This window comes from Helianthus annuus, chromosome 12 (genome assembly GCF_002127325.2).
Source record: "Helianthus annuus cultivar XRQ/B chromosome 12, HanXRQr2.0-SUNRISE, whole genome shotgun sequence".
NCBI classification, from domain to species: Eukaryota; Viridiplantae; Streptophyta; class Magnoliopsida; order Asterales; family Asteraceae; genus Helianthus; species Helianthus annuus.
The window spans coordinates 69,892,838-69,908,800 of NC_035444.2; the positions used below are offsets into that span (position 1 = coordinate 69,892,838).

The 15,963-nt window shown below is 39.9% G+C and overlaps 1 non-coding gene across 1 annotated transcript; it reads left to right on the top strand.

Annotated features, from left to right (window-relative positions):
- Window positions 1-11,155: 11,155 nt before the first annotated feature.
- On the top strand, window positions 11,156-11,262 carry LOC118485233. Its single transcript, XR_004875538.1, has one exon. It is a non-coding gene; the product is annotated as a small nucleolar RNA R71 (small nucleolar RNA).
- The last annotated feature ends 4,701 nt before the right edge of the window (window positions 11,263-15,963 follow it).

The window sequence follows — 15,963 nt, forward strand, 5'->3', positions numbered from 1 at the left end:
GCCTTGGTGTTGTTTGTTTGCTTCGTGGTTCAAACAAATGACCATCAACCATGATTACGGTCGGTAATTGTAACATCCTATTCTTACCCAATGCCATTTCATTTGTTTTCTTTCTTGTCTCTCATTTAGAATGCCTCCTCGACGCGAAAACCAGATAGCAACTGCCGAACTGGCAGAGATCATTGCACAGCAAATGGCTGCTCAATTCCCAAACCTCTTTCCTCAATGGAACCAAGCCAACAACAACAATCATGCCCTCTGCAACTTCAAGACGTTCAACTCAGCTAAGCCATCAAAGTTTTCTGGGTCTCAAGGAGAGACTGCACTTCTACAATGGTTCGAGAGTTTAGAGAACACCTTCAGACATATTCAATGTCCAAACGAGCGAAAGGTAGAATTCGCATCTAGCGTCTTTGAGAAACGAGCTTTGACATGGTGGAATGGTGTGATGAGAGATAGGGGTGCCGATGTGGCACTGGCTCAAACATGGCAAGAGCTTCGAGCTCTGATGATGAAGGAATTCTGTCCTCGTCACGAGATCAGGGCCTTGGAAACGGAGTTCGATGATCTTAAGCAAGTTAGCGGTGAGCATCAAGCCTACACGGATCGTTATGAGGAGTTAAGTTTATTATGCCCGGATATGGTTACACCTTTGGATAAAGCAATCGAAAAGTACATTGATGGCCTCCCTGACTCAATACAAGACATTGTGACTGGTAGCAACCCTACTACAGTTAGACAGGCCGTTGAGCTATCTGCAACCTTGACTGAATCAAAGATCAGGAAAGGTAAACTTTTCCGAAAAGGTGACAAGAAACCGGTAGGGGAATCGAACCCAATCGAGGAATCAAAGACCATGGATGAACAGACTGAATCCTCTAAAAAGTTAAAGAAGCGAAAGGCTTCTCAGAACTTCGCCGTAGTCGCTCACAATGGTCAAGCCGTCCCCAACCAACCAGCTCAACCCCCTGCTAGAAAACATACAATGGAACAGCACCCTTGTGCAACCAATGTAGCCTCCATCATCACGCCAACGTACAGTGCCGCAAATGCCAAACTTGTGGGCTTATAGGCCATACAGCAAGAGTCTGCCCAGCTGCAGCTACGCCAAACCAAGTTGGCAACAATCCTGCTCAAGGTCGTTTTCTACCAGGCTCTTGTTTCAACTGTGGCGAGATAGGTCATTTCCGAAAAAATTGCCCAAGGCTTGCTAATGCAAATCCAGCACAGGGATAAACATCTGACTGACTAGAAGACAACATCGTTTAGAAATAATCACGTCTTATGTATTATTTTCTTTTGTTGTCAAGATCCAAGAAACAGTTGTTATCGTTGTTTATAAATAAATCTCTTATTTACATTACAATGTATTTCTGTGGTTGCACGTATAGACGACATATCCCTTACGATACCAACAATCAAGGAACCTTATTCCTTGAAGAACAAACTACCCCCAAAATTCTCCCATTCTATGATCTCTTGCGTCTTCCACGTAATTCCTAAGTACCCGTTTCTTCTAAGGAAAATGAAATACAAGGCGCAAGTTACAACACATGACGAATACCCAAAGTACCACTATAAATCCTTAATAGGGTACCTAAGGATTTCCCGTAAGTCCTTAATTGTTGTATACCTAAATTCGAGTGTGATAATTCCTTGAAATCAAAAATCGAATTTTGGGAGATCTTTCTATCTTCTCAGATAGATTCCCGTGAACATTGAGACCCGTCGATTGGTTTCCATATCCGTATTCAATCAATAACAAGTTAATAACAAATTATAATCAAGTTAAACAATTATGTGACTTTGTGCTTATGTGTTCCCTTATGTGTTGTTGTGTGATCCAAATTATGTTATCCAAATCTTCGTAGAATCTTACATATCCTTGTACAAGAGATTCATAGTAGGATACCCAAAGGTATTACTTAAAATCCTCAATGAACTTCTATGTTATAGTTAAGTCCCTTGGATTATGTACTACTTCATAATTAGACCCCTTGAGTGGTCTAGTTAAACAGATTCATCCAAAAATCTGGTTAGGGATATCATGTGATGATATAGCTGGAAGGACTCCTTGGTGGCCTAACTAAGAAGATCCCCTGTCGATCTAATTAAAAGGACCCGATGGAAGTCTAGTCACCCTCATCACAAGTTTGATATCCTTCCCCAAAACATTACAAAACAAACTGTGCGGACTGTGCAAGGGATTACGTAATTATGGATGCATACATAATTATGGAATTTAGTGCACAGAAATCACAGCAAGTTCTGTCATGTGTCTAGAGTTAACCCTGTTCATTTCCAACTCTGATGAAGCAACCGTTGGAAATGACTCCGTTAATTCATTTTCGTTTCTGAAGATTTATCCATTGAGGAAATGAATATCCGTTATGTAATCCTTCATTTCCAACTCTGATGAAGCAACCGTTAAAAATGACTCTGTTAATTCATTTTCGTTTCTGACAATTTATCTGTTGGGGAAATGAATATCCGTTGTGTAATCCTTCATTTCCAACTCTGATGAAGCAACCGTTGAAAATGACTCCGTTAATTCATTTTCTTTTCTGAAGATTTATCCGTTGAGGAAATGAATATCCGTTGTGTAATCCTTCATTTCCAACTCTGATGAAGCAACCGTTGAAAATGACTGCGTTAGTTCATTTTCGTTTCTGAAGATTTATCCGTTGAGAAAATCAATATTCGTTGTGTAAATCTTTCATTTCCAACTCTGAGGGAGCAACCGTTGAAAATGACTCCGTTAGTGCATTTTCGTTTCTGAAGATTTATCCGTTGAGAAAATCAATATCCGTTGTGTAATCCTTCATTTCCATTTCTGATGAAGCAACCATTGAAAATGACTCCGTCTGTTCATTTTTGTTTCCGAAGAACGACCGTCAAGGAAATGACAGGATATTGCTTTGCATATCACTAATGGTTATTTGGCAGAGTCACAAATAGACTCCTACGAATAAATTTGGGACGAAATTTCCTAAGGTAAGGGAGACTGTGACACCTGTGCCACCGCGACCATCAAAAAAATACCAAGCCAATAAAATATTGTATTTCATACTTGGGATCTTGTATAAATATGTGTATCTTTTGCACATATCAGTTCTTGTTTCAACCTTTACAACGCTTTCTGGAGAATTATACGCAAACTGGTGCGTAAACATACTCCGTTTAATGCGACAAATACTCCGGAACATCATCATATATTTAACATACCTTAAATAACCTTCACATAACTTAGAAATAAGTTTTGAAGGCTTTGGTATGGCAAAAACAAGTTAATTCGCTTACAGGGACTAAACTTGACAAACTGCGAAAGTATGCCAATTTGAACTGTAACGAACATTCCAGAACATGTCCATAAGTTAAACATACCATAAATATCCTTTACATAGCTTAGAAATAAGGCTTTGAGGGGTTTGGTATGCTAAAACAAACTTTTGGATCATTCAGGGACTAAAAGTGTCAAAAAGTGCATAAGTTTGCACTTTCGCGCATAACTTATGTTCTGAATACATCCGGACATCCAAAAATTTATGTAAGCATCCTTATATTATGCCTTAGTGTTTGGCATGAGAAAAATCCGTTCGTCGCGTCATTTGGATCGTCTTTCGCGCTTATGCGCATTTCGTCGTAACTAAGCGAACATCGCGATCGTACGGCCAAACGAACCAACACCCGGCATATTTTTGAGCATGTTTCATGTCCACAATATTTAGGCATCATTTTAGGGCCTTAAAGTTGGCTTTACGGGCCTTAGAAGTGTCGGAAATGGCTTAAATACGCAACAGGGACCAAAACTGCCATTTCTAAAAGTATGTGCAGATCAGACAGGCCCAGGCGGCCCGCCTGAGTTTGTGCATATCCTGATGCGGGTCGCATGGCCCCTTCAGTAACAGAAAAGTTGTTTTCTTGCTAAGATTGACCTTTCAAACACTCCAAAGGGCAATGCCCTTTCACCATCTCAGGAGCTAAGGGTCACATTAAGCCACCACAACATCTTGACAAGTGTAAGGCTTGGATCGTGGCACGATATTCAAGAAACGATCCTAACGGCTTTACTTTTCCTATAAATACCCCCCCCCCTTTTGGTGAAAACCCAAAAAAATCTGATCAAAAGCTCTAAGTTGGAACCTTTGTTTCATACCTGAGCCATTTTGATCTAGATTAGCATTCGGGGACCCTTCGTAAGTGTTCTTTCGTTCTTTTATTCGCTTTTGGAGTCCGAAAGTCAACGTTTTGTTGACTTTCTGCGTTGACCAGCCTATGGTCAACACGAAATTCTTTGGAACTTCATAACGTGAGCGTGATCACGATGGTTATAGCCCATGGCGACTATACCTACTGATTACCACGTTATCTAGGCTCAGTGACGAGTCGTAGTTTCGGACAAAATGCGCATTCTTGCGTATTTTGTAACCAAAATACTCGTGAGCATCAAAGCCATTTGTTTTGATGCCAAACCTGTTTTCTAAACTCAGTTAAGCATGTCCTAACATGCTTAGCTCGTCACTTTTAGTATAGTGCTTATATAGGGTCGTAAGGTAAGCGATCTAAACCATCGCTTATACTTTCGAACCCGACTCATTTGGTCGATCATTAGGATCCGACCAAACACATTAGGTGACCATAGCTATAACCTTCCGAGGTTATACCTTATGGCCACGATGTTAGGCGTTCCAAACGCGTTCTACGCGAACGACGCGTTAAGGTAGCATAAGCTACCTAAACGGGTCGTAATGGGTCGCAAGCACTTAGGTTAGGTTTCATTTTAGTATGTAAGCTTTGTTAAACCATATTTCACGAGTCTCCATACTCGTTTGGTTTACGAACCCGCATACTATCCGATCCTTCCGATTTTGGTCCGGTATATTAATATAGCTACCTATTAGGTGCCGTTTAATATTCCGTGATCTCTAGCATTATTTGGTTATTATACAAGAACTTCAAAGCAATCTCAGGTGAGTACATTGAACCCCTCTTTTACTGTTTTCCAAACTGTTTTGGGGTGAAACACATGTGCCTACTTGTTACTTTCATGCTTTCCGGTTTTCACATCATATACTTGCTATGTTCGATAGTACAGGTATAGTACATGATTTCATTGTGTTCATGCTATGTATGCCCATTGTGTGCGTACTTAGTACATTGCTTTACATTACATGCTATGTATGCCCATTTTGTGCGTATTTAGTACTTTGCTTTACATTACATGCTATGTATGCCCATTGTGTGCGTACTTAGTACATTGCTTTACATTACATGCTATGTATGCCCATTGTGTGCATACTTAGTACATGGTTTTACATTGCATTTCTGTTGCATATGCTCATCCAGCATATGAACACATTATACTACATTTTGAACCGTTGTAACCATTTGACTATGTGAACCGTCTTAACCCTTCGATTATATGAACCGTTTGTAACCATTGAACCGTGTAAACCAGTTGTATCCGTTGACATGATTTACATTTGACAATAGACGTTTGACTATACATAAACATTTCCACAATTGTTAAACATTTCATCTTGATGGTTTGGTTTGAGCAAGTGATCTAAGTAACGAAGCGTGTGTAATATAATACAAGCATGGTGGATACGCCGCTGGTACTTCCTATATATAAGTGTTTGTATGGTATTACATATCGTAGCATTATTTGAATTATTTCAGTTTGAGACATATAACATTTTATACAAATAACACACTTTTCACGAGACATTGATTTACAAACGACTTATCTTATACAAACTCATTTTTACATGGTTATCCGTTTAACCATGCAGTGTTCTCTTATTTATACATATCATCTGATCTTATCATTTTTCAAATGATTTACAAGACAAAGCAAATTACAAGGTTCATGACTAAACATTTTCTCAAACATAAGTCATGAATTCCGTTTTCACAAAACCAATGTATCTCACAGACATTTTTATGCTGACGTACCTATTTTCACATGTGTTTTCAGGAGATGATGCATAGGACTTATCAAGACATACTTAGGCGGACCTGTGCCTTAGTGACTTAAAACGAGACAAGAACTAGTTAAGTTATGTTATGTAATCTTTGGTTCTTGTATAAAACAATGTAAACTTTCATGTTTGATTAATAAAACGAAACTTCAATTGCCATGGATTTGAAACAATTGATTCTGTTACAACACTCCCCCGACATTTCCGCCACGTTTTGTATGTTCTACGTGGTCGGGTTGTGACAGAGGTCGTCCAAGGACATAAGAGTTTTTAGTTCCAGTTTATCCTCAATGTCTAACCAAATCAAAAAGTTAGAAAAGATTTTTAAACTAAGAAAACAAAAACTAACTAAATGCTGAAAAATAAAATAAAATAAAAACAGATAGACAAGATGAATCACTTGGATCCGACTCGTGTATTAGTATAACCTTTGATTATTTTCGCACTTTTGCACTTGTTTAAGAGATTATCTTTGTTATTGTAGTAGGCCCCTCTTTTGAAGGCGACGTTACCCTCAACCCAGTAGTTTGAGTCAGCGAGGATACAATCCTAAAGGGTTGGATTATTGGAAGATAATGAATTAAGTTATTAATGCAAATTATGGTAGGCCCCGCTTTTGGCGGTGACGTTACCCTCGACTAAGTAGTCTGAGTCAGCAGGGATACAGTCCTAAATAGCCGGGTTATAGTATTAATAGTAGTTAACTTATGAGGGGGTCAAAGAGTTTGGATCCCCGCCATCCAATACCTATGGGCATTGAAGGAGATCCTACTAAATTTGACCCAGGTCCCTTGCAGAACCTCTAAACGCTGAACAAGGGCAAGACCCTTACCAAACCGTTCCCTTAACCCCCGACCAGGTAGCCAACATACCTCCATATAGACCGTGGAGATATGAATGGTGAAAATATTTTATTTTATATAGAAAGTAAAATAACGCCAAGACACCACGGACAAACGATAAGGAAAGATCACCTTCAACATAAGTAACTAGCTATTAAAGTCGTTAATACAAAACCAAATAAAAAGTGCAAAAGATTAAAAATAAAAAGTATTATACTAAACACTTGTCTTCACCAAGTGATGTAAGAGACTTAGACAAACATGGCCTTGATTGTCAAGAACTCTTACGATCAATCTTGGATCCCGAGACGACTCACACACTCTATGATGGACAATGGATGATGGTGGTGGATGATGTTGTTGTGATGGTGGTGGGTGGTGGATGAAGTGTGAGAGAGGTGGTGTGCCAAGGGATGAGTTGCAATGAAGCCAAGCACTCCTATTTATAGGCTGAACAGAAGGCTGGGCACGGCCCCGTGTCCGCTGGACACGGCCCCGTGCCTGTCTGACACACTCTCTCTTCATTAATTGTAATTCGCAATTACAATTAATGCGCCTGCTGTACTTTCGCCACGCCCCCGTGTTAACTGGGCACGGCCCCGTGGTGGGCAATAGAAGCTTCTATAGGTTTGTCTTTTCTGCTGCTTCTTGGGCACGGCCCCGTGCTGGCTGAGCACGAGGCGTGTTCAGTCTTCTGCCTTCTCCATTTTGCTTGGGAGGTTGCTGTTGAGGGGTCGGGCAATCCACTTATGTTCCTTTTCTTGTATTTATGTTAGATTTAGCTGTCTTTTTGCTTCTTTTGTGAATTTGAGCTCATTTAATCCTGAAAATACAAAAGGAAGACAAAAACACTCTTTTTCCAACATTAGTACTTAAAAGGGGTTAGTTTTATGCCTCATTTGATGTAATTTATATGTTGCATTTTACACACATCAAATACCCCCACACTTGAACTTTTGCTTGTCCTTAAGCAAAACTCTTTAATATGTGTCTTACACTCCCAAATGGAATGGGTAGAAGAGAAGGTTTTGGCTTGTCATAGAGTGTCGGGAATCCAAGATCTTTTTGGGTTTTATTTTTATTTATTTACAATCCTATTCGTTATGATTTATTTAGAACGTTTCATAGGAGAAATTACTTATTTAGGCATAACATGCCTTTTTAAAATTCCATTTATATACAAGTTCACATACCTCACGGGAGAAATCACTCACACTCGGCCGAAGGTGTATTTTTAGTGAATCACTCGAGAGCGGCATGGAACTTATTCCTACCATAAGCTTGCTAAGCAATCAATCCTCCTCCTTTTTAACTTGTTACCTTTGTAAATATCAAGAGGACATTTTTGGGTAAAGGCTTGGGCTAAAGGTGGGTGAGTGGGTTAGTGGTTAGTAGAAAAGGGCGGAAAGCGTAAAAATTGTCGGTTTTCGTAAAACATTTTGTTTTAGTGACTTTTTATTCTTAATGAAGTATTTCTTCAAACAAGCTTTTTGTTTTAAGAGCTTTGTTTGTTTATTTCTACTTCATCATTTTTTTTAGTCACACGAAAACCGAGCTTGCTACTAAAATAAAGGGTAAAAATAAAAAGGGTTTTGGTGGGTAAAAGGGTTTTAGGGTAAAGAAATGAAAGGTTTAGGCTCAAAGGGGTTAACTAGGGGTATTTTGGGTAGGTGGTAAAAAATTGAAAAATAATGGTGTAGAAAGAAAAATGGTTAGTCCTAATGCCTCCATCATTTACTTACTTGGGTTTAAGTTGGTAAGGACCGGGAATGAATCGTCTTGGCAAGTTCTAGAGTCGTAAGAACCAAGCGGCTATTTACACAAGAAACGAAAAATGAGCATTTAGTCTAAAGATGTAAATTTGTATGCTCAATAAAGGCTCAAAACTCACTTTTTGTGGGAATGGGTTTTTCTATGTGATCAAGTATATATAATCAAATTTTAACTAAGCTTGTCATGCCGTTTCATAATTTTCTTATGTTGGTTCTTTTTATCACGACGCTCTCGGTTGCAAATTTGTAAAAATATAACCTTATTAATCTTAGGATTCCTAACTTAAACTTTAGACAGGTAAAAAAAAATTGAAAATTTTTGAAAAAATTTGGGGTGTTTAGCGGTTCCAATAGAGTTTTGTGTAAGGCTTGTTATTATGACTTGCAAAGTTTCAAGGTTTTAGCATCCCTCCCACACTTAAATTACACATTGTCCTCAATGTGTCCCAAAAATAAATTTTTAGGTTGATTAGATGTGTAAGATGGTGTTTAAAAGCAAAGATTTATGTTACTGGCAGTCTGGACACGGCCCCGTGGGGACCGGACACGGCCCCGTGTTCAGGTGCCAGTAACGAAAATTAAAGAAAAGAAACAGAAGCCTGGACACGGGGGCGTGTCTGGTGAACACGGCCCGTGTCCAGTTACCTGAACTGGGCATTTTTCTGCAGAGGGTTCAGCACGGGGCCGTGTTGGTTGGACACGGCCCGTGTTGAACCTTCTGTCTTGGAGAAATTGATGTCGGGTTGCCTTGTTCTTGTGCATGGGGCCATGTTTCTCGTTTCCCTTTTCATCCTTTACCACCATGAGTGTGTTTTATTCCTGCAAATTAAAACTAAAAGATTAAACTAAACTACGGATAGTTCCGCGGAATGCCTCCGTGGTGCGCCACGTTTATAAGGGTCCTTGGCTAGACCCAATGTGAGGTTATATATTTTCTGAGTGGGATGTTTGGTATCCCATGTTGCACCGTCGGAGAGCAGCATCCAAACTCGAATCAATAACCTTCATGTAGTTGACCGGGTCGTCGTCCTCTATTCTCTTCCCAACCCCGAATTTTACTTCATCATCCCCGCACCTTAGGGTGAGCGTTCCATCATTCATGTCTACCACTGCTTGTGCGGTGGCGAGAAATGGTCTCCCTAGTATGAGGGGGACTTCGGTGTCTTCTTCCATATCGAGTATGACAAAATCGGCCGGATAGACAAATTTGTTTACTTTTACTAGGACATTTTCGATGACACCTTGCGGGAATTTGACGGATCGGTCAGCAAGTTGTATGCTCATTTTTGTAGGACTCGTTGTTCCTAGGCCGAGTCTTTTAAACACTGATGAAGGCATGAGGTTAATGCTAGCCCCAAGGTCGGCCAGTGCATTACGAACGGGGGAGTCCCCGATCGAGCAGGAAATCGTGAAGCTTCCAGGATCGATTCTCTTTTGGGGAAGTTTGTTGAGTACGAGGGTAGAGCATTCTTCGCCTAAGTTAACTAATTGCAAAGTTTCAATTTTCTTTTTATGAGTGAGGAAGTCCCTCATGAACTTAGAGTATTTGGGCATTTGGGTTAGGACATCAATAAAAGGAATGTTGACATGCAATTGTTTTAGTAGACTTTCGAATTTTGCGAATTGCTCATTGGTCTTTTGACGAATTAACCTACCGGGGTACAGAACTCGAGGAGCTTTGATAGGCTCTGATGACGGAGGGGGGTCCTTTTCTTGCAGAGGTGGTGGTGTAGTCTCCTCGGTTGGCGGTGGCGCTTCCGCAGTCCCCACGATACGGTTTCGTAACGTGATGAGATGAACTTGCGCCTTTGGGTTTGTTTCGGTGTTGCTTGGTAATGCGCCTGGTGGTCTTTCGGAAAAGTTTTGGGCTAGTTGACTTAATTGTTTTTCTATGTTTTGAATACTAGCTTGTTGATTTCTAAAATTTGATTCTAATTGTAGAAATCTTTCCGAGTTTTTCTTTTCAGTGTCGGAGATGAGGCGAGATACAGTATCTTCAAGCCTTTCTCGTCCAACTTGTTGTTGAGTGAAATTTTGTGACTCATTTCTTGGTTGTTGAAAGTTTGTTCGTTGGTTTTGTTGGTTACTAATATTGCCGGGTTCTCTCCAACCAAGGTTAGGGTGGTTTCGCCATCCTTGGTTGTAAGTGCCCGTTGGAGGACCCGACGGCCTAGGTCTATTATCAATGTAGCTTACCGACTCTTGTTGATCGTCTGTTTCTTTCATACAACTCCAATTTTCATGTGGCCCACCACACCCTTCACAAGCCATAACCGAGACTGTTTTTGTCATTTCCAATTTTTTTATTTTTGAAGAAAGGGCCTCGATTTGGGCTTGTAAAGAAGTGCTTTCATCAACCTTATGGGCGTCTGGGGCAATAGATTTATTGCCTCGGGGGGTGTGCCACTGAAAATTGATTTGAGCAATTACCTCAATTTGGTTATATATTTCATGCGGGCGGCGATTACCTAAAAGTCCCCCGGAGCTAGAGTCAAGCGTCTGCCTTGTGTGTTGCAACAACCCATTATAGAAAGTGGATACTTGTTGCCATATCGCAAGGCCGTGATGTGGACACTTTCGCAATAGCTCCTTGAACCTTTCCCAAGTTTCATATAAGGATTCCCCGTCCTCTTGTGAATATGTATTAATTTCAGTCATTAATTTAGCCGTTTTAGCGGGAGGGAAATACTTATATAGAAATTTTTGGGCTAGTTCATCCCAGGTGTTTACCGATCCAGCTGGGAGGGCGTTGAGCCAAGCTTTTGCTCGGTCTTTTTGTGAGAAAGGAAACATTCGAAGGCGGATGGCGTCATTCGATGCTCCATTGATCCGAAAGGTATCACATATTTCTAAGAAATTAGTAATATGTAGATGGGGATCCTTGTCCGCAAGCCCATGGAAGGTTGTGGAGTTTTGGAGCATTTGTATCAAATGCGGCCGAAGTTCGAAGTTATTGGCTTCAACATTCGGTGCGTTGATAGCGGCGCCTAGGTTACCTATGGTGGGTCGTAGATAATCCATGAGGGTACGTTGGTCCGCCATTGGAAGTGGATTCCACGAAACTTTCTCTTGGTTCTTGGCTTTTAGTCTTTTTCTGAGAAAGCGTTCGGGTTCTTCTAGAGGTTCTTTTATGTCCTTATTAGAACTGGAGCTCATACACTACGTAGGGGTGGCGTCTGGTTCCAAGTCCTGCAATAAAAACAGAAAAGAATGCTAGTTAGAAGGTTCACCACGGCCCCGTGCTCAGTGAACACGGCCCGTGGTCGGAGTTACAGTGATTGTTTTCCAGATCCCAGTTACTGGAGAGTTGGACACGGCCCCGTGTTGCACCGACACGGCCCCGTGGTCAGCCTTCTGTAACTTGGAAAACTAAAAACTGCCAGTAACAACGCTGGGCACGGCCCGTGTCCGACCAGGCATGGCCCGTGCTGAGCTCTGCAGAAGCTAAAAAACTAAGAAAATCCTAAAAATTAAAAAGAAAAAAATAAAAAGATGATTAGGCCGTTGATTCCTAACTTTTTAAAATCCTTGTGTCCCCGGCAACGGCGCCAAAAAAACTTGATGTGCATTAGGTGTAATATATTTTTGATGTATAATTTAAGCCCTTTTTACACTTTTAGCCAAGTTTTAAATTTATAAAACACGATATTTACTAACACTAAACACACATATGGGCAAGTGCACCCATCGTGGACGTAGTATAGTGTTGGTAAGATACCGAGATCGTCCAAGGACACAAGAGTTTTTAGTACCGGTTTATCCTCAACGTCTAACCAAATCAAAACGTTAGAAAAGATTTTTAAACTAAGAAAATAAAAACTAACTAAATGCTGAAAAATAAAATAAAATAAAAACAGATAGACAAGATGAATCACTTGGATCCGACTCGTGTATTAGTATAACCTTTGATTATTTTCGCACTTTTGCACTTGTTTAAGAGATTATCTTAGTTATTGTAGTAGGCCCCTCTTTTGAAGGTGACGTTACCCTCAACCCAGTAGTTTGAGTCAGCAAGGATACAATCCTAAAGGGTTGTATTATTGGAAGATAATGAATTAAGTTATTAATGCAAATTATGGTAGGCTCCGCTTTTGGCGGTGACGTTACCCTCGACTAAGTAGTCTGAGTCAGCAGGGATATAGTCCTAAATAGCCGGGTTATAGTATTAATAGTAGTTAACTTATGAGGGGGTCAAAGAGTTTGGATCCCCGCCATCCAATACCTATGGGCATTGAAGGAGATCCTACTAAATTTGACCCAGGTCCCTTGCAGGACCTCTAAACGCTGAACAAGGGCAAGACCCTTACCAAACCGTTCCCTTAACCCCCGACCAGGTAGCCAAAATACCTCCATATAACCCCCGATAAGGAAAGATCACCTTCAACATAAGTAACTAGTTATTAAAGTCATTTATACAACAAAACCAAATAAAAAGTGCAAAAGATTAAAAATAAAAAGTATTATACTAAACACTTGTCTTCACCAAGTGATGTAAGAGACTTAGGCAAACATGGCCTTGATTGTCAAGAACTCTTACGATCAATCTTGGATCCCGAGACGACTCACACACTCTATGATGGACAATGGATGATGGTGGTGGATGATGGTGTTGTGATGGTGGTGGGTGGTGGATGAAGTGTGAGAGAGGTGGTGTGCCTAGGGATGAGTTGCAATGAAGCCAAGCACTCCTATTTATAGGCTGAACAGAAGGCTGGGCACGGCCCCGTGTCCGCTGGACATGGCCCCGTGCCTGTCTGACACTCTCTCTCTTCATTAGTTGTAATTCGCAATTACAATTAATGCGCCTGCTGTACTTTCACCACGCCCCCGTGTTCACTGGGCACGGCCCCGTGGTGGGCAATAGAAGCTTCTATAGGTTTGTCTTTTCTGCTGCTTCTTGGGCACGGCCCTGTGCTGGCTGAGCACGGGGCATGTTCAGTCTTCTGCCTTCTCCATTTTGCTTGGAAGGTTGCTGTTGAGGGGTCGGGCAATCCACTTATGTTCCTTTTCTTGTATTTATGTTAGATTTAGCTGTCTTTTTGCTTCTTTTGTGAATTTGAGCTCATTTAATCCTGAAAATACAAAAGGAAGACAAAAACACTCTTTTTCCAACATTAGTACTTAAAAAGGGTTAGTTTTATGCCTCATTTGATGTAATTTATATGTTGCATTTTACACACATCAATTATTATGTATTAATGTAAGCCTTTGGGCAAAAACACAACAATCCCTTGCTTGATTATAGCCATTAGTATGTTAATCTTTGTTTGTAATGACATTTGGAAGTATTTTCTATGATTATCTTTGATGATTAGTTTGCAACCTTGTTATTGATATTGATTTCTTGATTATAAGTAATTGTGTTGGATGATTGGTATTTGGTTAGTTAAGATAGTTGAAAAATGAAGCATAATTAATCATGTATTAGTAAACTTTAAACTTGGTTAACTAGTTTAGCCTGGTTAAAATGTGGGCACCATGATACTAGAAATGGTTAGTGGTTTAATAAAATGTAATTATTATCAATCAAGAAAGCTTGCCGTCACGTAAGGACTCTAACGGGTTAAATGGTGTCGTTATAAATTCTTGCCATGATTTGTTAGCTTAGTTAGTAGTTTAGGCCAAAATTGTTATCTTGGTGAATTTATGTGCAAGATTTGTAAAATGAACTTGGTTGTGATTTAATCTAGTTTATGCTTGTCTCGGTGATTGCATTGTGTTTATCGGTGTCGCTTTCCTTGATTAAGTGCTGTTAGAAAACTCCTAACGGATAACTAACTTATTTTTAGGAGATTTTTATAGACATTTATCAATTGCACGTTAAAGAACAATTTTAGGTGGTTAAAGTGTGTTTATCGTTTTAGCTTTCCGAATGATTGTCATGTTAGGATTCCCGAAAGGGATACTAATTGTCTTAAATTGGAAAATTGACCGAATTCTTCTAGTGCCAAAACCGACTTAGTTGACATGCTTTGGTTGTGTATTAAGCAAGGCTATTTATCTATTTTAGTATTTGAAATCTACTATGTTTTATAAATATTTGTTTATGCTTACTTTAGTTTATTAAAATTCAAACAACTTATGTTTTTACCGGTAATTTAGTGACAAAGGTCTAGTATTATTTCTCCGCCCATTTCCGTGGATCGATACTTGGTTCTTACCGATACTTTACTACATATATGTCGGGGTACACTTGCCTCTTTCGTGTGTGTTTTGATGTAAAAGTAATAATCACTTTTATAAATTTAAAACCAAATCGTGTGTAATTTCATTGTAAAAATATGTGTAGTCGCGCACACGTCAAGTTTTTGGCGCCGTTGCCGGGGAATTGGCGAGTTTTAGGAACGACCCGAGTCATTGTGTTATCGGTGTATATACTTGTTAATATTCGTGAATATTTTCTTGATTATTTATTTGTTTATTTATTTGTTAATATTTCTTGCTTTTAATTCAATTTATTCATTTTCGTGATTCTTTTGTACGCTTGTGAATTTTTGTTCCATTTCTTTGTTCAAATCCGGATTTATTTATTCATTTATTCGTTGAATTTTCGGCTCTTAAAAATCGTTTTTACACTAGCCGATTCGATTATTTTCATTGCTTTAATTTTTATAAAATTTCGGGCCCATTTTCGGATTTTTATAAATTTTTCAGCCCATTTAAAATAATATTCTGTTTCTTTTCAGCACAAAAAAACCCAGCATTATTATGTTAATAAAATATTCATTGTGTCAAATTTTCGTTTGCAGGTTGATGTCCTCAACTCCCACGCCCGCTATTGCTGAGCCGACTGACGAACCAGCGCATAACCTTAGAAGAAGTAAGAGGCTGCGCGAAAGGTCACTTGTCATTGCACAACGCATTGCAAATGCAATTGACGAGCCGGTGATAATTTCTGAAGACGAAAGCTCAGGGGACGAGGAGAGAGCCGTCATGGCGGACGAAGACCGAACTTTGAATGAAACGAACCAGCCCGGAAGGGCAGGCCTGGAGCCTAGTATCCTTCAGCCTACTATAGATGCACCTACTTTTGAAATTAGATCTAGTATTATTAATATGGTGCAGAACTCGGTACAGTTTGACGGGCGTGAGCATGAAGATCCTGGGAGGCATATCGCTGCTTTTCTTGCTATTTGTTCGACATTTAGAATTACAGGTGTTTCGGAGGATGCAATTCGGTTGAGGTTGTTTCCTTTCTCGTTGCGTGACAAAGCTAGAGCTTGCCTTATGTCACTTCCAGTCGGGTCCATCAGGACCTGGAATCAGTTGGCGGAGCAGGTTATGCAGAAATATTTTTCGCCTGAGAAAACAAACAAGCTACGGAAGCGGATTGTTTCCTTTCGCCAGGATGAGGGAGAGTCGTTG